At 42.8% G+C, this 22,125-nt stretch overlaps 1 protein-coding gene across 1 annotated transcript in view; it reads right to left on the reverse strand.

Moving 5' to 3' along the window:
- TET2 (tet methylcytosine dioxygenase 2) overlaps positions 1–22,125 on the reverse strand; it is a 121,324-nt gene that overhangs the window by 61,025 nt on the left and 38,174 nt on the right. The window contains exon 2 of the mRNA XM_069459150.1: positions 16,994–17,139. The gene's annotated coding sequence lies outside the window, so the exon portion shown is untranslated. The remainder of the gene's footprint in view (positions 1–16,993; positions 17,140–22,125) is intronic.

A 22,125-nucleotide genomic window follows, 5' to 3' on the forward strand; every position in this document is an offset into this window, starting at 1 on the left:
TACTGCGACAGGTGAACAGCAGTAATATGAGTGATGGAAAAATCAAGGCTTCGCTTTTGAACAAGCTAAGTTTGAAAGCACATTACCACGCTAGTGGGGGTCTTAGGCAGGGGGTTGGTTATACAAATCCAGAGGTCAGGATGGGTCTAAGCTGGAGATAACTGTGGTCCGTGTCAGCCCATCAATGGTATTTAAAGCCATGTGACCGAATGAAATCATCCCAAAAGGGAACAGAGTTACAGATGCTGGCCCAAGACAGGGGCCTAAAAAAACCCTAGAATTTTGAAGCCACAAGGGGAAAGGGAAGTCAGCAAGGTGATGCAGATGGCGGCCAGAAAGATACTGAGATGACCCTCTGCTGTATGACCTATTTAGCTTCCACGAACTCAGGGAGCAGATCAATCTCAGATCTCTGCTTCTCAGCTAGCAGAGTTCCCCGTTGGAATTTCCAGCTGTGTGCTAGTCACCTGTCCCTGCAGGTGCCACAGGCACTTCCCACTCAACATACCCAAAACCGAACTCATCGTCTCTTATTGCAAACTCGCCCTCTGTATTCCCTGTGGGAGTGACTGGTACTTTCATCTACCCAGTTACTCAAGAAGAAACCTTGGATCTTTTTTCTTTCATAGGAATACAGACAACCCATCAATCACCAAGTATTATTGGTTCTACCTTCTTATCATCTCTGGAGTCTATAATTATCCACATCCTTACTGTGACGACCAGGGCTCGTGCTGGCGCCATCTTGGTCCTGGAGTACTGGAACAATCCACTCAATCAACTTCTTGCCTCCAGCCTCGCTCACCTTCTAGCTGTTCTTCATGCTGAAGCCCAGCACTGAATACCATCTCTTCTCAACTTACTGACGATCCTTCAGTGGATCTTAGTCCTTCCCACCCCAACACTATTTCTGTTTAAAATAGTTCATTCATGGCTAGCTCTAAGTTTAAGATTTCTGAATTTTCTTTTTTTTTTTTCCAGACAGAGTCTTGCTCTGTTGAGCGCCATGGCATCAAACTCACAGCAACCTCAAACTCCTGGGCTTAAGCGATCCTCTTGCCTCAGCCTCCCGAGTAGCTGGGACTAACCATGCTGGGCTAATTTTTTTTTCTATATATATTTTTAGCTGTCCAGATCATGTCTTTCTATTTTTAGTAGAGATGGGGTCTTGCTCTTGCTCTGGTTGGTCTTGAACTCCTGACCTCAAGCGATCCTCCTGCCTGGGCCTCCCAGAGTGCTAAGATTATAGGCATGAGCCACCATGCCCGGCCTCTGAATTTTCTTAAAGACATCCTCTATTTAATAAAAATATCTTCACTATGGAAGAGTACAATTATATATTTTTAAATCCATTAAGAAACACACAGAAAATAAGAGAAATCTGTTACCCCGTTTCTGTTCTGTTCCCATTGTGACAAACCAACCTGGCATATGTCCGATTTTAGTTAAAAGAAAGGTGGTGTTAGAATCATGTCAGCCAAGGGCCTGAACCAGTGGGCATAGAATATTTAGACCTCTAAGCCTTGGAAGTCAGTGCGGCTGTGACTATTTAACAGACAGATCCACAGTTGGTGAGCTCTGTTGCCCGGATCATCCAGAGTGTGTCAGTGAGCAGAAAGAGAGAAATTTCAGATTTCCTCTCTATCTGTCTGAAGACCCATTTTGACACAGAAAGCTGTTCTTACACTTGACTCATCCTAGAACAAATTCACACTTTAAATACTGTTAATCATATGTCAACTTCAACATGGTTAATCAGACTCAAGCTTAATAAGCCTGGTTAAACAACTCATAGCTAGAATATACACCACCAAAGGTGAATGGATGAAAACATTTCTGCAGACATTTATCCCTGTGTATTTGGTCGTGCTCAAGGTGCCCCTCACCCAAACACACGCACCACACACGAGGCATCTGCTTGTGTTTCTGCTGTACAAGTTCTACCTCATTAAATACCAAACTTAATTAAACTGGCATGCACTTGGATTGTCTTCCGGCAGATTTTAAAATTTAATAGCTTTACCCCTTTATTCCTAATTCACTCTAAAACGCTCATTACGTTTTGAATTTGAGATTGTATTTGTTGACGGCTCAGTTCTTTGGTGGAAGTAAACTGTTTTAATTGGTACCTCTCTGTCACCGCAGGTCACCATGCCGAGAAGCAGGAGGACACTAAAGAACAGAACTCGTGCTAAATCAACCCGAAACTCTGAGATGAACCAGAAACACAACCTATTCACCACCGAGCCTTCACCCCCTCCCGGTTTACCCTTCCTCGTTCTATAAGCTAATAAAAACAGTTGGGTATGCTCAGCAACTTTTCTAGGATTGGAAAAGATCCAAGAGATATAAAAAGATTGAAGTGGTAAAATAAAGATGCCCTAGTTAGATTCTTAAACTTGTATGTAAAAATCAATCAAGTCTCTTTGTGTCCCTTGTACTTTGCTTAGACGCAAGACAAATAATTAGATGATAAAAATAAATGAGAAAATCAGAGTTTCCCAATTGGGGAAACTGATCCTTCAGTAGGGCTCCAGATGGGATCCAGAGGAGCATCTGGGGAGTCCTGGTCCGTGCTGACCATTTGGACAGCTCACAAACGGACATCTTCCGCCAGTTCCCCGCAAAACAAAAAAGCACGTGCAAATATTCTAAGAAGTCGTTTTATTCCTAGCTCTGTGCACTGTATTTATTCTGCTAACGTCTAAACTGCGTGATGGAGGCGTCTGCAGTGACTTCCACAGCAGAGAAGGGTGAGGGAAGAGGGAGGCAGTTGGACTCATCCTACCTCTGAAACCACAGAGGGACGCAGTTGCCATCGTGACCGCTCAGTTTAGCTCCTTCTTGTGATTCCTTAACACACACGCTTAGATGGAGGCAAAGGGCCAGACAAACTGGACACACACCCCACCTGTCTTTTCAGACTCCCTCCTCTTCCTCATAGATTCCAGAGGAACTCTGCAATTCAGAATCTGGTCTGCAATCTGTTGCTTCTTCCGAATGCACCTCGACTCGTAGCAAATCCAATTTCAGTTCTTCCCTGAACTCTCCTTTTCTGTAGTATAAGGAGAGATTCATACTCCAGGTTTTCGTGTTTGTACTTAAGCAATTTCTTAATGGCATTGAGTTTCTTATCCACACTAGAAACTCCTAAGATGGTAAATGTTTGTCTTGATTTCCCCATACGTTTACAGCATTAGTTCCTACGCTTTGAGATCTTTTTGACAATCTTATGAAAGTAACTGGTCCCTTCTTCTAGCAAAATGTATGTACAAATTTCAGTGAGCTTTTAAATTCCCACATGGTAACGCTTAGAATCCTTATCACTTAGAAGTTTTTACTTCTGAAGTTTCATCTGAAGAGTTCCAGTTGAATTTCAAATGTAATAAAAAGCTTACTCCAAAACTTGTTTTATAAGATTTTGGCTTATTTGTGTTCTTGTGAGATGGCTGATAATTTATGCTCTCTTCTTGAAAGCCTGCTTTTGCTATTTTAAATTTCCTCAAAAGCAGCACCCAGTATTAAAGCCATTTAAGAGGCGAATTTCCATCACGTTGGTGAACCAAATCAGGCTGGAGAACTTGTACAGAAGCAGAAACCTACGGGCAGATAGCCAAGCTCTTTTCCCCAGTAAATAATTTAAATGATCAGAGAGGAAAAAAAATTGGAAACTATCCTGAATTAGCACTAAACTATCAGGGAATCGTGCCAGCTGAGAGGCAGCAAGTTGGAAGGATTTGTAGATAAAATGTAGATGAATCCATGTTAAAATACATCACCAAGAGCCCAAGCACAGCCCTGTCTTCCTAAGCCAGGTGTGCAGTGCTGTGGAAGGTAAACCAGGAAAGCCCCAGCAGACTGATCCATCACCCACTTGTCTAGAAGGCACAGGTTGGGCTAGAAAAGCTAACGGGAGAGAGAGAGAGAGACTTTGGAAGTGACGCGGTCCAGCCCTGCACTGATCAGAGGTCACTGGAAACAATAAACAAGAACTCAGCAGTGCTGTGGCATCACTCCCCGAGCCACACACTCTGGTGCAGGCCCACACTGACACAGGAAGATGACTTTCCAACCAAAAGGCCCCCCTCCGACTGCACAGCAGCAAGGGCTAAAGGTAAAGGAGGCTTCGGAGAAGAAACAGGTATGTCCCATTTCACCACTAAGCAACCAAAGGCAGCGGTGCTGGAGGAAGGAACCACGTGCAAACTCAACAAATAGGATGCTTGCAGCGAGCAGGACTCTCCTCCCACCTGGCTGCTCGTTCAGCGTGGACCTGCTTTAAGGAGAGTGCTCAGGGTGCTCAACTGGCAGGGCTCCTGGGGAGAGGCAAAGGTTCCAACCAGGGCCGGGCGCGGTGGCCCACGCCTGTAATCCCAGCACTCTGGAAGGCCGAGGCAGGAGGATCGCTCGAGGTCAGGAGTTCGAGACCAGCCTGAGCAAGAGCGAGACCCCCCTTGTCTCTACTAAAAATAGAAAGAAATTATATGGACAGGTAAAAATATATTTAGAAAAAATTAGCCGGGCATGGTAGCATATGCCTGTAGTCCCAGCTACTCGGGAGGCTGAGGCAGGAGGATCGCTTGAGCCCAGGAGTTGGAGGTTGCTGTGAGCTAGGCTGATGCCACGGCACTCTAGACCGGACAACAGAACGAGACTCTGTCTCCAAAAAAAAAAAAACAAAACAGAAAAGGTTCCAATCTGGCAGAGCTCTTCCCCAAACAGGTGGGTTGAAGCACCAAAAAAAGGAAATCAGACGTAACCAAATCATGATTCTGGACCAGAGGCCGGGATAAGTATACAAAGGCGAAAGAAAGGGGAGAAGGTGAGGGAGAGGGAAGGCAGGAACTGACTGATCTCTTAAGCAATGTTTTCAACAAATAGAAACAAGTTTTTCAGGGATAATATTCTAAACGCCCCATTGGGAGAATATTTTAAACATTCTAAGAAGATTTTACGATTCTTTTGTGGGCGCAGGTGAATCAGCGTCCTTCCAGGATGTGTGAATAGGGGGAACAGACCCAGAACAGTACCCAGGGAAAATAAAACTTCAGCTAAAATAAGAAAAAATAAACCCGTATTACCCAACAGTAAAAGAAGAACATGCTTTCAGAAACAATTTGCTTCCTATTCTAGAAATCTTAGACCTCGTGTGCTTTATCCTGTCAAAGAAAGTTTTCATAGGTGTTCTGTGAAACAACAGATAGATGATTCAATTAAGAAATAGGCTGGGAATAAAATTAAGAAGTTAAGGCAAGTAATGTTAGGTAATGTAATTCCACAACAAAACATACAACAGTATTACAAGAAGTAAAACCCACAATACTGCAAATAGTAAAATTAGCCGAGTGGAGAATAAGCTGGAGAGATTTCTTTCGTTTTCTGAGTAACTTTTTGCTCAAAGAAGAAAGTGTAACTTTTGAAATAAAGAATATTTCTGGAAATAACTGTAATAAGTACAGCACATCACAAAACGCACAGGCTGCAGCTAAAGTATACAAGAAAGAGCCTTAAAACTCTTTTATTGACAAAACAAAACAGAACAAAAATAAATGACTTGAGTATCCTTAACAATTTAGGGAAACAAAAGAAGAGAAGAGTAATTAACAAAAATATAAGAGCATTAATAACAAAAACATATATAGGCTTCATCAATAAATCCAAGAGTAGGTTCTTTGAAAAAGAATTTATTGACTAGAACGACTAAGGCAATTAAAAAAAAACTAAATTAGCATAGACGGAGGTACTCTAGTTACAGAAATGGAGACTATTAAAATAATAGTAAAATTCCATGTACTTTGACCCAATAAATTAGAAAACCTAGGTAGACCGAATGGTGTTATAGGGATTGTAGGGAAATAGATCCCACTAAAATTATTAGTATCTCGAGAGGAGCTATAAAGCCTAAATAAACTTACAACTATGGAAAACAACCCTTAAACTTTTCAAATTTTCCTGCTATTAGACCCAGAGCCCAGATGTGGCCGTAGACACACCTTTTCAATTTTCCAGGAAACATACAATTCTTGGGTTATCTAAATTTTGTAAAGCACAGAAAAAGAAGGGAACCTCCATTAGTAAATTATCGTGAGTTGTGGGGAGTACTTTTTTCTGTCAACCATAATGCCTGATACGACCTGGCATCTATATTTTTAGGCAATAATAGTAGCTCATTATTCATTCAAATATCTATGTACTAAGGATTCAGGATTCTTGTCCCTGAGGAAGGGAGATGCTTAAAACATCCTAAGAAAACAATGTGATTGGTTTTCTAATACATCGTGTATAACATGCGTTACAGGCACAAAAGACTAAATTTGCCCAGAGAGTTGGGGATGACCTCACAGAGGCTCTGCATTCCTTAGTAAACAAAACTTACTCAAATCCTTCCCAAGACATCTCCCCCCAGGTCCGTAACCGCAGCTCTGACTGCTTGGCAGCGTGAGCACTAGAATTAAGAGCTCGGGCAGGTGTGTTTTCCAGAGCGGGGACCTCCCATCTGTGTAGACGTCCTGGAAAAACTTTCTTGGACACAAAGCACATTCAGTTCCCAACTGATTACAGTATTGTTTGGGATATTTTTTTTTTTTTTTTAAAGGAAATATGCTTCTTTTCCAGTAAATACTTAGTTTAAAACCCTCTCCTAGCACTTTGTTTTTTTAACTATCTTCTAAACTGATTTGGTGCTTTGCATATTCTGGTGAAATTATTATATATATATATATATATATGGCCAAATATGAATTTACATGGTCACTGCAGGAATGGAAGTAGCTCCTAGTATAGAAAAATTATATGGCACTCTGATTTTTCTCCCAAATCTTATATTAAAATGTTGCAAAGGCGGGGAACAGACACCCCTGGAGCTCTGACTTGGGGGGAAAGGCGGTACAGGGGCAACATATGTAACCTGCAATTCTGTATCCTCCATAACAATAAGATGATATAAAATAATAAAAAAAAATGTTGCAAAGGAACTGACATGGTATTTTTTGTTTGTTTGTTTTTGTTTTGTTTTGAGGCAGGGTCTCACTCTGTTGCCCGGGCTAGAGTGCCGTGGCGTCAGCCTCGCTCACAGCAACCTCCAACTCCTGGGCTCAAGCGATCCTCCTGCCTCAGCCTCCCGAGTAGCTGGGACTATAGGCATGCGCCACCATGCCCAGCTAATTTTTTCTATATATATTTTTAGTTAGCCAGATAATTTCTTTCTATTTTTAGTAGAGATGGGGGTCTCGCTCTTGCTCAGGCTGGTCTCGAACTCCTGACCTCCAGCAATCCACCTGCCTCGGCCTCCCAGAATGTTAGGATTACAGGCGTGAGCCACCGCGCCCGGCCTCTGACTTGGTATTGATAAACAGCACTTTCCCAACTCTCTTCTTTAGCCATTAAATCAATGATAATCATCATTCACCTACAAACGTGTATTTGTGCCAAGCACAGAGCTAGGGATCAAAATAATAAGAGAAGTCCATGGACTCCAATGTTTCCGATTTCTTAAGACATTTTAAAAATATTTGGCCAGGTATCCAATTATCCTTGATATTTCGATTTACTCACACTCAACAATGGTTCCAGAAAATGTCTAAGTTAACTATTCTCATTCCACCTGCTACAGTCAACAACAGTCATTTCATGTTTTCACAATTAAAATGTTTATGATGTTAACACAGTGTATTCACCACTTTGCCGACAATAATTGTATTACAAAACTCTGGAAAGAATGGTACTCTTTTCGTTGAATGACAAGGAATAAAGAAAAAGTCAAGCTTAGATTTAAAAAAAAAAGGTAAGTAGGAGTACACTGCAAAATGAGGGCCATTGATTTAAGTTATGATGTGACTAAAAAATATTGTGTGATTTAGAAGAGGCCCCAAAACGGCAGCCTTTGAGGCAAACAGAATTTCAAAAGGAAAACACAATCACCAGGTCCTGGGGTGGTTTCTGTTTCTGCAGTCTGGTCTGTGGAGGGTGGGACTGTTACAAGGGACAGGGGTGGGGGTGGCTCCCTCTGGGGCCCCAGGACGGCCTCGGGGACAGCGGCAGGGTGTGGCTGAAGGCTGGTCCCAGTGTTGCTTCGGGGACCAGAGCCTCATCCAAGATTGATGGATGAGCTCCCAGGGTTTGGACAGGTCTGTCTGTCACCGGTTCCTTGGGGAGGACAGATGACTTCTGGACCACGGCAGAACAGGGCTGGAACCGAGTCACAGGGCCACAGCTCGGAATGCGGTTAGGGTCTCTGCTGCCAAGGGCACGGGCAGGTATCTCTGCGTCCCCAGGTGGCCCGGACTGACTCTGGGCAGTGGTAGAACGAGGCTGAAGCCGCTGATGCTCACGTTTTAATGTGACTTAAACCAAACACTCGCACATTTCTATTAGCTAATGTGAAATGGATTATTACCTAATATTAAATGTGTTATCTGCTATTCCGGATAAATGGGTCACATGTGAAATGTCTACCATTGGGCCGGGCGTGGTGGCTCACGCCTGTCATCCCAGCACTCTGGGAGGCCGAGGCGGGAGGATCGCTCGAGGTCAGGAGTTCGAGACCAGCCTGAGCAAGAGCGAGACCCCGTCTCTACTAAAAATAGAAAGAAATTATATGGACAGCTAAAAATATATGCAAAAATTAGCCGGGCATGGTGGTGCATGCCTGTAGTCCCAGCTACTCGGGAGGCTGAGGCAGGAGGATCGCTTGAGACCAGGAGTTGGAGGTTGCTGTGAGCTAGGCTAACGCCACAGCACTCTAGCCGGGGCAACAGAGTGAGACTCTGTCTCCAAAAAAAAAAAATGCCACAAATTATCACCCAATAAACATCAAATATGATTCACATCAGCTCTCAAATTTCTCCTCCTATAGCGAAACATCTATGTTCATTAACACTATTGAAATGAGAACACTGAACACATCCCTGAAGTCTCCCAAACTAGTCCAAAACTCATAAAATTCAACTGTAACAAAAAGTTAACTTCAGTAGGATACTTTTGGGAAAAAAATTAAAGTATCAAATATTCCGTAAGTGTTGGTTTCAATTCAAATCTCTCTTAGGTTCAAGCTCTGACACAATGTAACTTTGCATATGAGATTAGCATGTTTTGACACTTGAAGTTCCAACGACCCAACCCCCACAACTCTTGCCCCCAACCCCACTCGAGGAGCACATGCTGTATCTGTTTTAAGAGGGGACCAGTGGGGGCAAGGAGAAATAAAACATATGAAAATGATAAAGTAAACTTTTTCTATTAAAGAGCGTGACTGGGAGCTCACCACGTAACCACACACTGTGCGAGACATTAGGAATAAAAAGGTAAAACTCAGCCCTCGTCCTAGAAATCTGAGTGTGTAGAGAAGACAGGCACAGACAAATAACTGCAATCAGTGTGATGTCTGAGGGACAAAATGCCACAAATATGAAGCTTCTCTGATGGGAAACCTGAGCTGCGTCATTAAGAAAAAAAGGGCAGGGCCAGGCGCGGTGGCTCACGCCTGTCATCCTAGCACTCTGGGAGGCCAAGGCCGGAGGATCGCTCGAGGTCAGGAGTTCGAGACCAGCCTGAGCAAGAGTGAGACCCCGTCTCTACTAAAAATAGAAAGAAATTAGCTGGACAACTGAAAATATATAGAAAAAATTAGCCAGGCATGGTAGCACGTGCCTGTAGTCCAGGCTACACGGGAGGCTGAGGCAGGAGGATGGCTTGAGCCCAGGAGTTTGAGGTTGCTGTGAGCTAGGCTGACGCCATGGCACTCTAGCCCGGGCAACAGAGCAAGACCCTGTCTCAAAAAAAAAAAAAAAAAAAAAAAAAGGCAGTTCATCAGGAGAGACGCCGTAAGTGCAAAGACTTGAATATGTAAAATACAGTGTCGTGTTCAAGATCTGTGAAGAGTTAGAATTAATGACACCGCAGAATCTGAGGGACAATCTGGGCATGAGGAGGTTGAAGAGCCGTCAGGGGCCAGATTGGGAGCATCAAGCACAGGGTTTGATCTGCTTCCTGCAGGCCGATGATTTTCTGAACTGAGATCTTTAAATTCCAGGGGTTCACAGAGCTACCCGGGGCCACCCAGAAGAAGAGGTGGGTGGGTGCACCCAAGACCCCTGCACACATCCGTGTCAGCATGGGCCAGTTGAACCCCTCTTTAATTGCAAAAGCATTAGGGAGAGGGGGAAGCTCCTATTGCTTCAGTAAAGCTTGAAAACGGGTCCCCAGAAAAGGCTATCAAGAAGGGATGGACATCATGAGATTTGCATTTGAGAATGAGCACATCGGGGCGCTTTAAACTGACCCCTGGAAAAAACACATAGAAGAATAGAGGAGGAGGAAACCATTAGGAAATAATGAATTCATGGAAGAAGAGACAAGATTCTGAAGAGTGGAAAGAATTGGGTAAAGGTGTGTCTAAGCTGAGTTTTGGGTATGGGTGGAAAAGGAAATGGCCAAAGTTCTTTCTCAATGAGTTCTATATTATCAACAAAGCAGGAAGCTAGAGGGTGAGAGGATTAAGAAAGGATGTTGTGTGTGTGTGTACGTGTGTGTGTGTGTACAAGTGTGCACAGACGTGTACATGCGTGTGCTCGTGTGCAAGTGTGAGGAAGATTTAAGATCTTACTAAGATGGCCAAGGTTTTTTAATTAAAATGTCCTTCCCAGACCCCCACCAAGATTCAAAACTGTATGTGCCCTCGGTTGAGGATTGTAAAAAGTGTTAAGACATAGAGACAACGTTAGTGCCTGCACTCCACGGGTATTCACGGGTTCCGGCATTCACAGATTAAACCAAGAGCAGATCAAAAAAATTTGGGGAAAAAAAGGATAGTTGTGTCTGTACTGTACATGTACACATTTTTTTTTCTTGTAATTATTCCCTAAATAATACAGCATAACAGCTATCTACATAGCATGCACATTGTATTAGGTATTATAAATAACCTAGAGACAATTCAATGTATATTGAAGGCTGTGTGTCAATTATAAGCAAAGACACCATTTTATATAAGGGACTTGAGCATCCATGGATTTTGGCATCCATGAACGGTCCTGGAACCAACCTCCGATGGACCCCGAGGGACAATTCTAATTCCATGATAACAGATTCTCTTAGAAATTAGAATTAGAATTACATGATCATTCTAATCACATGATAGCTACAATGAGAATTACATGATAACAGAGTCTCTTAGAAAAACATCGTTCTCCCAATCTTCTCAACATTAAAAAAAAGAAGAAGAAGAAAGCTAAGATAACTCATGCTATTTTCACATTTTGACAAAAATGTCTGGCCAGGTTAACGTCTGTGAAGCTAGGTACACATTTCTAGTGCTTTATACGCGCTGCAGATTTCTTTCAGAAGACAGCGTGTTTGCACCAAGACTCTTTCATTTCTGCTTCAATATCCTGAGATCAATAGAGTCAACTGAAACCACACCTATTGATGAGGAAACTGAAACAAGAATGGTGGAAACGACTCTCACAGGGCACAGTCTATTTGAGCGTGGCTTACTTGTTCTAGACTCAAAGGACATAGCAGACATGGGTGGCCACTCATTAAAAAATGCTACAGAGCTGTTTGTGAATTCAGGGATTGCCAGCGTTTCTCAGCTGAACCCCTGAGAATGTCGACGGCCTTCTCGAAGTCAGTCTTTTCGGACAGACGGACCACTACCAGCAATCCAGGCCTTAACGTGTACACAAGACACCACATATGAGAGAGGTTTGGCTTTCACGTGGTTTCGGTTATGACTTGCATCATACCATGAGGCGTGTGTAATCGAGAGAGTCTACAAAAATATTTAAAGAATCGTAGAGCTATTATAAATAGAAAAATTAACCTCTTCTCTTTTAAATTCATTTCTGCTCGCTTGCTAGTAAATAGTGACATTTTATTAAGAGCAAATAACAGATGGGCAACAGAAAGACCGTTTCAGGAATACAGTTTGAATAGAGCACTGCATTCAATGATCTTGGGGGTCTAGTTTTGTTTTAAAGTCCTGTGACTCAAAGGATCAACTGCTCGGGCTTGCTAGAACAATGACTGTGGGCTTCAGTTCGGTAAGGAAGTAACATTGAAGTCTTAATTTTTAAAGTCTACGTGGTGATGTAAATTTGAAGATAATCAGGAACCAGAGCAGGAAAAATCAAGCAGTCTGATCTGTTTTCTGTAGGCCCATGGCTTTGCAGGCCAAAGAGTAAAGCCATTTTTCTTCTGAAAGATACACAGAAAGAGTCCAGCACTAGAAAGACCTATTGCTTCTCCAACTATTGAAGAAACAGATGACATTGTAAATGGGAAAATGATGAAGTAAGGAGAGTGAAGCTTCTCAACAAGTTAGAGCTGTTTCAGGAGAAAGGGTGAAAAATGTCTGTGTTAATTAGAAGAATGGCCACGAGACAGTGCGGATGGGCAAACCAAACCTTCTAATCCTATTCTCCACCAGCAAACGGCAAACCACTAACACTTCTTCATAGACGGTTACTGTTAACCGGAGAGCGGGTGGAAATTCTTAACACGGAGACCTGGGTCTAGACCAGGTTTCGTAATAGCTGATGACGTGACCTCTGGGGAGTCATGGCACATCTCTGAGTATCCTTTTTCCTTCCATGAAATGAGTCAATTGGACGAGGTGATGTCTGTCTAACGCTCCCAAGCTAACAACGTGTTGATTCTCTGTCTCTTCAACTCAGCATAAAAATATAAAATTTGGATGCTAATATTCTCATGCAAATAATTTCTGCACTGTTAGTATTTACATGGATTTCTTTTCTTTTTTTTTTTTTTTTTTTAGATAGTGGCTCACTCTGTTGCCTGGACTAGAGTGCCGTGGCATCAGCCTAGCTCACAGCAACCTCAAACTCCTGGGCTCAAGCGATCCTCCTGCCTCAGCCTCCCGAGTAGCTGGGACTACAGGCATGCACCACCATGCCCGGCTAATTTTTTCTATATATATTTTTAGCTGTCCAGATAATTTCTTTCTATTTTTAGTAGAGACGGGGTCTCACTCTTGCTCAGGCTGGTCTCAAACTCCTGAGCTCAAATAATCCGCCCGCCTCGGCCTCCCAGAGTGCTACGATTATAGGCATGAGCCACCGTGCCCGGCCCTACATGAATTTTTTAATGCACAGTAAAAACATGTCTTAGACACTTAATTCATCCCCACATGTCAAAAATTACACAAACTCTACCTTTAGTAGCCAGACGGATATCTACATCGGATTCTCTTTCTTCACTCACCTTCAATTCAAACTCACAAGACACCACAACTTCCCTATTTCCTTTAATGCCAATGGTCAATTGGTCATTTTAAAACTTTAGTTCTTTGACTCTTCTCCTTTATTTCTTGCGTGCAATTAGTAAGTAAATCCTCATGATTTCCTTAAAATAGATCTATCATGCTTCCCTCTCTTATCAAAATCCATGTTCTCAATCTCCCAAATCACTCCACCCTCTACCTCCATCTCCCTACTTTTCTAAATTTGTGAAAATAATATCCCGAAGGACGTGAATTCACCTTGGGACTCAGCTGCTCTAATTGTCCCCCGATCGTTGCAGGACAGCATGAAATCATCTTCGGCTTGGCCCTACCCTGCCTTTCCATCCTCACTCTCCCTAGCTGCCCGCGAGAACTCTCGACAAAGCGGCCTCCCCATCCCTCGCCCTCCGCCTGGGACACACCCCTGCGCTCCAAGCCAACATCCCTGATGTCGGTCCATGTCATGCTATTTCCCCGCCACTTCTCTCCACTGGATGTCATTGCTTATCCATCCAGATTCCTCCTGTCCTTCACGATCTAATCCGTGCCCTGCCACTGTCTCTCCGGAAGCCTCCTCTTACTGTACAGTCCAGCCGGACCTCGCCACTCCTTGAACTTCTGAAGCTCTTGTGCACATCACTTACTTGGGTGTATGGGTCAATGTTGATTGATGGGATACGATTAAGCGGTATAAGATGCTCTGGTTCTCTTTGATTCACTCTGCGTAAACCTTGTACTACTCTAGGTCTTTCTGCTTTTCGCCACTCCCTGGAATGCTCTTCTCCCACTTAATGTTATGGCCTGTTTCTACATCTTTATCAGAATTTCGCTCAAAACATAATCTTGTAAAGCTGCCTTCCTTGACTGCTGTGTCTTTTTATTTATTTTTTTTTTATATTAAGAAATTTTTCAGTTAGGAACCAACAATTTATTTATTTATTTATTTATTTATTTTGAGACAGAGTCTCGCTCTGTTGCCCAGGCTAGAGTGAGTGCCGTGGCGTCAGCCTAGCTCACAGCAACCTCAAACTCCTGAGCTCAAGCGATCCTCCTGTCTCAGCCTCCCGAGTAGCTGGGACTACAGGCATGCACCACCATGCCCGGCTAATTTTTTCTATATATATTTTTAGCTGTCCATATAATTTCTTTCTATTTTTAGTAGAGGTGGGGTCTCGCTCTTGCTCAGGCTGGTCTCGAACTCCTGAGCTCAAACGATCCGCCCACCTCGGCCTCCCAGAGTGCTAGGATTACAGGCGTGAGCCACCGCGCCTGGCCGACTGCTGTATCTTTAATGACTACTTCACCATGCCACTCAACTTCCTTTTTCACATATATATATAAATATATGTCTCCTAGCACTTCATGGCATTTAGCATTCTTATTTATCTTGTTTATGTCTTTCTCCCACTCTAGACTCCAAGTTCAACAACAGAGATGTTTGTCTGTTATGCACATTAATACTGTTGAATGAATTCACATTTTAAAAACTGAAAACAGAATAGTAATAAATAATAAAACAAATGCAAATATAAAATTGAGAATTTACTCTGTGCCAGGCTGTGTACGTATTATCCACAAAACAATCTTATTATTATCTATTACTACCTACTTTCCTTCTTGCTGTAAGAAGCAAGGCTTAAAGAGGTTAAATAATTTTCCCGAGCACAACCAACTAATAAATGTACTAAAAATAAGCCCCAGGCTTATTTATTACTGAAAATAAGCGCTAGGCTGAGCTTATCCAACTGTAAAAAGCAAAATTAAGATTTTTGGGGGGCTATGGGGGAAGAACTCCTCAGAGAGCTACTTATAAAATCTTTTCCCAAGAAACTAATATTTTAATGTGTTGTCCTCTTCTTTTTGTCATTTATTTTATACTTTTCCATAAGCTTTTGTACTTCCTTCTCTATCTACCCTTTACCTCCAAGCGGAGAATATCTTCAAACATTGTGACTTCGCTAAAGAGTAAAAATTCCACCTTCAAAAGCCATTTTCAGTTCTTGTGTGCGGGACAAGAGCAGAACAAGCCGCCACGGTTCTCATGGTGTGAGCTAAGGCGATCATCAAGGAGGGAGGGGGAAAGTAAAGAATGCTGTATTCATAATTACCTAAGATTTTCCAGCATGACAGGGGAAAGAGGAAGTCTATTTTCGGTGACAATGATTACTCTAAAAATACTAACATGCAAGGGGAAAATTTTCATTCTGAGAGTCATTACTGTGCCGACTTCTCTTTCCCTCGCAGAGTGACTTAGAATTCCCAGAGCAGAGAGGTCATCTCCACAGATGTCTTGAACATGGCAATACCCAGGAATCACGGGCGTTTACCTAAGTGCTCAGTGGAAGGGATTTCTCAGCACCAGGACAGTCTCTAACAAGCATCGGGTGGCAGAGTGGATACTTACACACTCGGGTGTCTGGAGGCAGGGCAGAGACTACGGGCCTTTTAGAAGATGTATTGTGCTGAGTGCATCAACAAGATTCAGGGAAACTGAAGCTCAATGACCTGCTAAAGGAGTTATAGAAGAAAAAAAAACGCCTAATCTTCTTTTTTGCTACCTAACCTCCAGTTTCTTCCCTACTATACTCCTTTAATTTTAACTGGCTTACAGTACAGGCAGACGGATATATTATAGAATTCATTCTAATCTTCACCTTAAGTATTTGGGGGAAAAAAAAAACAACAACATCATTTCCCTACTTCTATGCCTGCAGGTAAGTGAAACTGGTCTCAGGTTAGGACACGGAGCAAACTCATTGACGTTCAGAGCAAACTGATCTCTATTAAGACCCATCATAAGAACATGATGCAAACAGTATTTAGTGTCTCACTCTCTGTCACTGCCTGTTTGTATTTTCAGAAAATCATGTAAAAACCGCCTAGGTTCTCCTGAGATCTGCCATAGTTTACTATCTGCTAGTTCTACGCTGCCAAAATGTTCTGAAACCTGGTTGCCTGGGCTTGATAGCGGCTGACTTGTCAGACCGGCAAATAACCACAGATACGGCTTACTTGGTCCTTAATAAGACTGAGACAAAGTGGCTACAAATGAGGTAACACTGGAGAAGAGAAACACTGTAACATGTGGTTACAGACATCACATGTGTCTATGCTTATAGTGACATATGAAAGACTCTTATCTCTTTTTTTCTTTTCTTTTTTTATTTTATTTTATTTTATTTTTTGAGACAGAGTCTCGCTAGAGTGCCGTGGCGTCAGCCTCGCTCACAGCAACCTCAAACTCCAAGGCTCGAGTGATCCTCCTGGCTCAGCCTCCCGAGTAGCTGGGACTACAGGCATGCACCACCATGCCCGGCTCATTTTTTTCTCTATATATTTTTAGCTGTCCGGATCATTTCTTTCTATTTTTAGTAGAGACAGGGGTCTTGCTCTTGCTCAGGCTGGTCTCGAACTCCTGACCCCGAGCGATCCTCCCTACTCGGCTTCCCAGAGTGCTAGGATCACAGGCATGCGCCACCGTGCCAGGCCTCTCACCTCTTTTTCAAAAATTCATAGACATTGAGAATCTGGTGAAAACGTTTATTTTCTCCAGAAAAATACAGATAGGTGAGCACACAACGTTAGGGGACTCATAGATCTTATAATCTAATCCATGGGTCCAAAGCACAGAGAATGAAGGTATGTGAGAGAGTGCACAGTCATTGGGAGTGGAAGGCTGGAAGAGAGATTAACCATGAAGCTGGAACAAACGCACACTGGTACAACAAGCATCCCCCGGCCCCACCGTCTTACCAGCAGCTCCGTCCCTCTCTGCTCCGCCTGGATCACGTCCTGCCGGCCGCTGCTGCGCCCATCTCCTGCTTCCCAGCGTCCTCACTCAACAGGAGCAAAGGCGAGTCAACACTCTCGAGAGAGGGTGCTGCTCAATGTCTGCCAGCCTGGAAAAGACACAGCGTGTGAATATTTCTTTTTTTTGGCCGGGCGCGGTGGCTCACGCCTGTAATCCCAGCACTCTGGGAGGCCGAGGTGGGCGGATAGTTTGAGCTCAGGAGTTCGAGACCAGCCTGAGCAAGAGCGAGACCCCATCTCTACTAAAAAAATAGAAAGAAATGATATGAGCCGGGCATGGTGGCGCATGCCTGTAGTCCCAGCTACTTGGGAGGCTGAGGCAGGAGGATCGCTTAAGCCCAGAAGTTTGAGGTTGCTGTGAGCGAGGCTGACGCCACGGCACTCATTCTAGCCTGAGCAACAGAGTGAGACTCTGTCTCAAAAAAAAAAAAAAAAAAAATTTCTTTTTTTTTTTTTTCTCCGTGAATATTTCTAAGTTAGCAAAAAGCAACAGGACATATACATCTGGCATAAACGCTATCATGGAGCGTTCAAAAGGTTTGAGATACCTAAAATGCCCTATGTCCTTTACACTCTTGGCTACTAAAAAAATTTAGGGTTAGAGGATCTTTCTCAAAGCAACGCCACTCTCAGAGGCACCGTAATAATATTGTCTAATATTTGCAGGCACTTTGCGATGCCCAGAGCACCTTTGGTCCCCGCATCTTGACTGCATAACCAACTGGACTTAGGAACCGCTGCCTTGTGTTCCTTCGTCTGTTGAGTCCACTGGTTCTCAGCCTGGTTTAGGGGAGTATCACCTGGGTGCAAAGCTGAACATTTATGCTCGGAGATTCGGACTTGGTGGGCTCAGATGAAGCTTTATTCCCCAGGTAATTCTAAGGTGAAGCCAGGGTGGAGAATCATTGGTTTAAGCCCTTGTACTTGTTGAGACGTGGCACTAACTTAACTCACAAATAGCAAATGTTTATTCAGTAGGTACCACCATCAAGACCATGTGCTCAGTGCTATGAAAAAGAGAAAACGTGATAACACGTGTTTCCTGAGCTCAAAGGCTTAGAGATTGGACCCGTACCTTAAAAAGATCACCTAATAAAATACACGCTTTAAAAAACACAAGCAAGCCCGGGCGCGGTGGCTCACGCCTGTAATCCTAACATTCTGGGAGGCCGAGGCGGGAGTATTGCTAGAGGTCAGGAGTTCGAGACCAGCCTGAGCGAGACCCCATCTCTACTAAAAATAGAAAGAAATTATATGGACAACTAAAAATATATACAGAAAAAATTAGCTGGGCGTGGTGGCACATGCCTGTAGTCCCAGCTACTCGGGAGGCTGAGGCAGGAGGATCGCTTGAGCCCAGGAGTTTGAGGTTGCTGTGAGCTAGGCTGACGCCACGGCACTCTAGCCCGGGCAACAGAGCGAGACTCTGTCCAAAAAAAAAAAAAAAGAGATTTAAGGGGTGTTTTTGAGATATAATTTGTGTATCATAAAATTCTCCCTTGTAAATTATACAATCTGGTGGGTTTTAGTAATATCCAAAAAGTCATGCCACTATCATCTATTGACACTGTCTAATTCCACAACATTTTCGTCACTCCCGGAATAAACCCAGAACCCATGAGCAGCCAGTTCTCGTTCACGCTTCCTCCAGGCCCTGGTGACATTAATCAAGTTTCTGTCTCTATGGATTTGCCTATTCTGGACAGCTCATGTGAATGAAACCAGACACAACGTGGCCTTTGTGTCTGTGTTTCTAAGGTTCGCTCGTTTGCAGCACGAATCTGTACTTTACTCCTTTTCATGAGTGAGTAATAGTCCACTATATGGATATACTGTACTTTCTTACCTGTTAATGATGGGCCTTTGGGTTATTTCTATTTTGACTATTATACATCATGCTTCTTTGAATATTCACTTATTATTTTTTTATTGTGATACGTGTAACATAAAAGTTGCCATTCAAACCACATGTAAGCGCTAAGTAACTCATAACAATCACCACCAACCCTCCCCAGAATTGTTCACCTTCCTAAACAGAAACTCTGTACTCATTGAACAATAATTCCCTATTCTTCCCTCCTCCCAGCCCCCTCATTCTACTTTCTGCCTGTATGAATGTGACCGTTCTAGGAACCTCGTGTTAGTGGAATCATGTATTTGTCCTTTTGGAACTGGCTAATTTCACTTGTCATAATACATTCAAGATTCATCCATGGCCGGGCACGGTGGCTCACGCCTGTAATCCTAGCACTCTGGGAGGCCGAGGTGGGTGGATAGTTTGAGCTCAGGAGTTCAAGACCAGCCTGAGCAAGAGCGAGACCCCATCTCTACTAAAAATAGAAAGAAATTATATGGACAGCTAAAAATATATATAGAAAAAATTAGCCGGGCATGGTGGCGCATGCCTGTAGGCCCAGCTACTCGGGAGGCTGAGACAGGAGGATCCCTTGAGCCCAGGAGTTTGAGGTTGCTGTGAGCGAGGCTGACGCCACGGCACTCACTCTAGCCTGGGCAACAGAGTGAGACTCTGTCTCAAAAAAAAAAAAAAAAAAGATTCATCCATGCTGTGGCCCATGTCACAATTTCCTTCCTTTTGACGGCCAAATAATAATCCATTTTGAGTCTACACCACATTTTATTTATCCATCCATTCATGAACAGACATCTGGGTTGCTCCCACCGTTTAGCTATTGTGACTCATGCTGCAATGAACATGGGTGTACAACATCTGCAAGTTTGTGAGCGAACTTGATTTTCGATTCTCTTAGGAGTGGATTCCTAGGAGAAGAATTGCTGGATCCCGTGGTGATTTGCCATCATCAATGTACCGGGGCTCTGATTTTTCCACATCCTCACCGACACTTGTTATTTTATGCCTTTTTCATCGTGTCCATTCCAGTGTGAGGTAGTAAAAGACTTAGGTATTATATAAATAATCACATTCAAGACACTGGCTTACTGCAGAAGTTCAAGTGTAAGGGTGAAGAGTCTGACCAAGACGGTGGCAGAAGAAATGCAATAAAATGATCAAACAGGGAAACATTACAGATAAAGAAACGAATGGCGTTTGGTAACATTCTAGGTGTAGGGAGGAAAAACTCAATGGTAGTAAGACAGCTTTGAGTTTGGTTGCTTGAACGAATGGTGGTATTCATCAGAGAAACACAGTTCTAGAAAGAATTCTGAAATGAAAAAATAGATTCTTGATGTGACGCATTTGAGAAAAATCTATGTATTCCAAATAAATAATCATCAGGCAGGTAGGTGAAGGTGAAGTTCGGGAGGTCAGGGTTAGAGACAATGAACTATGTTCCTTTTTCTTTTCTTTTTCTTTTTGGAAAGGGTTCCAGAAGGCTTGGTAAGGTTAGAAGAGGGTGATACGCGCTTAGATTTCTAAGGCTGAGTTTAGCAACTTATGAACCAAACCCTGAGGAAAGGCAGAAGAGGTTTTGCTTTCTTATTTTCTGTTTAAATAGTAAAACAATACTTAATAGTAAGTAGTAAGTAAAAATAGTAAGTAAATATAATATATTGAGCTCAGAGTTTTATCAGAACTTCAGCTGTAAGTGCCTGGAGTTAGTTATCTATGCTGCAGAATGGTGGTGTCCTTGGTTCACAGAATGGTGTGAGCAGGCTTAGGTGCTCTCTAAGGACTGGGAGTCCTAGAGGACCAAGTGGCACCATGAGCAGTTATCTGGCTGGCTAGGAATCAAGCTGGCAAACTCTCAAGGAGAAACATGAAGTCCCAGGTTTCCATGCCCAGAACAGCCCCCTTGGTAAAAAAGAGGCCATGCCCAACAAGTAGAATAGTCTCTTGGGGGAACACAGTTCCTCAATGGTTAATAACCCCAGCTTCGTTCAAGCCCTGGAAAGTCTCCAATGTGATAATACACAGGAATAAATACAGTCATGACACACACGCTTGGATATCTGTTTTGAAATGTAAGCTTAATGATGCACTTAGAATCCCGAGGCAAATATCCTCAAAGAAAATACAAAAAACATTGTCAGCCAGCTTATACATTGAATTTTCCCTCTGGCATGATATATACTGGAGTTTTTTTTTTTTTTTTTTTTTCCTTTTTTTAATCATGCAGACAATAAAAGAGAACATACATATAAAAGGTAACTGCTGAAGACAAAGGTTAGGTAAAAGAAACAAAACCAAGAATAAAAGCCTATCGGCACATTTAAATATTCTCACTTCCACATGTATCTACATTTTTAGTTGATTAAAATATACTTTACAGTCAAAGCTGCACTCTTTCTGAGAATAACATGGTTCCTAGACAGACTTCTCTTTGTTTCCCTAAACTGAAGCCTATTCAGGCTGGGCGCGGTGGCTCACGTCTATAATCCCAGCCCTCTGGGAGGCTGAGACGGGAGGATCGCTCGAGGTCAGGAGTTCGAGACCAGCCTGAGCAAGAGTGAGACCCCATCTCTCCAAAAATAAATAAATAAATAAATAAACAAACAAACTGAAGCCTATTCTAAGATATTTCATCTTTATCAGCCATTCACTATGTTTTAAAAAGGTAGTATCTACTTTCTGCAATATTTTCCAGAAAGGAAGATTTAAAAAAAAAAAAAAAACAATGACGATAAAAATAGATAAAATTTATTGAATGCACTCTAAATCATTTAATCTTCAGAATGCTACCAGTTGTGTACCTCAGCACACTCAGCAAGTGGCAGACCTCCAGAGCCTATGCTCATTCAGCATGCTTCCTGCCCTCCACAGACATGTAGGAGATCCAGTGAAAAAAACCACTGCATTTTGGTGAAAGAGAAATAATTCTGTATTTCAAGTGGACACTTTCCAAAAAAAAAAAAAAAAAAAAAGGAAAAAAAAAACGAAAAAAAAAAAAAACGCCTATAAATTTCTACATACATCATTACAAATGATGTACCTTGTGTAGGAATCTTTCCCTTGGGCTTTCCATGATCCTCCTTTCAATAGATGGACCCACGATTGATCAAGTGTCATCAAATGCTCACATTACAAACAGGGCACTGTGCCCATCATGGCGGATCTAGGCCTTCCCTTTCCCTTTGTGATACTAATGCAGCTTCAC

Source organism: Eulemur rufifrons, chromosome 26 (assembly GCF_041146395.1).
Source record: "Eulemur rufifrons isolate Redbay chromosome 26, OSU_ERuf_1, whole genome shotgun sequence".
NCBI classification, from domain to species: Eukaryota; Metazoa; Chordata; class Mammalia; order Primates; family Lemuridae; genus Eulemur; species Eulemur rufifrons.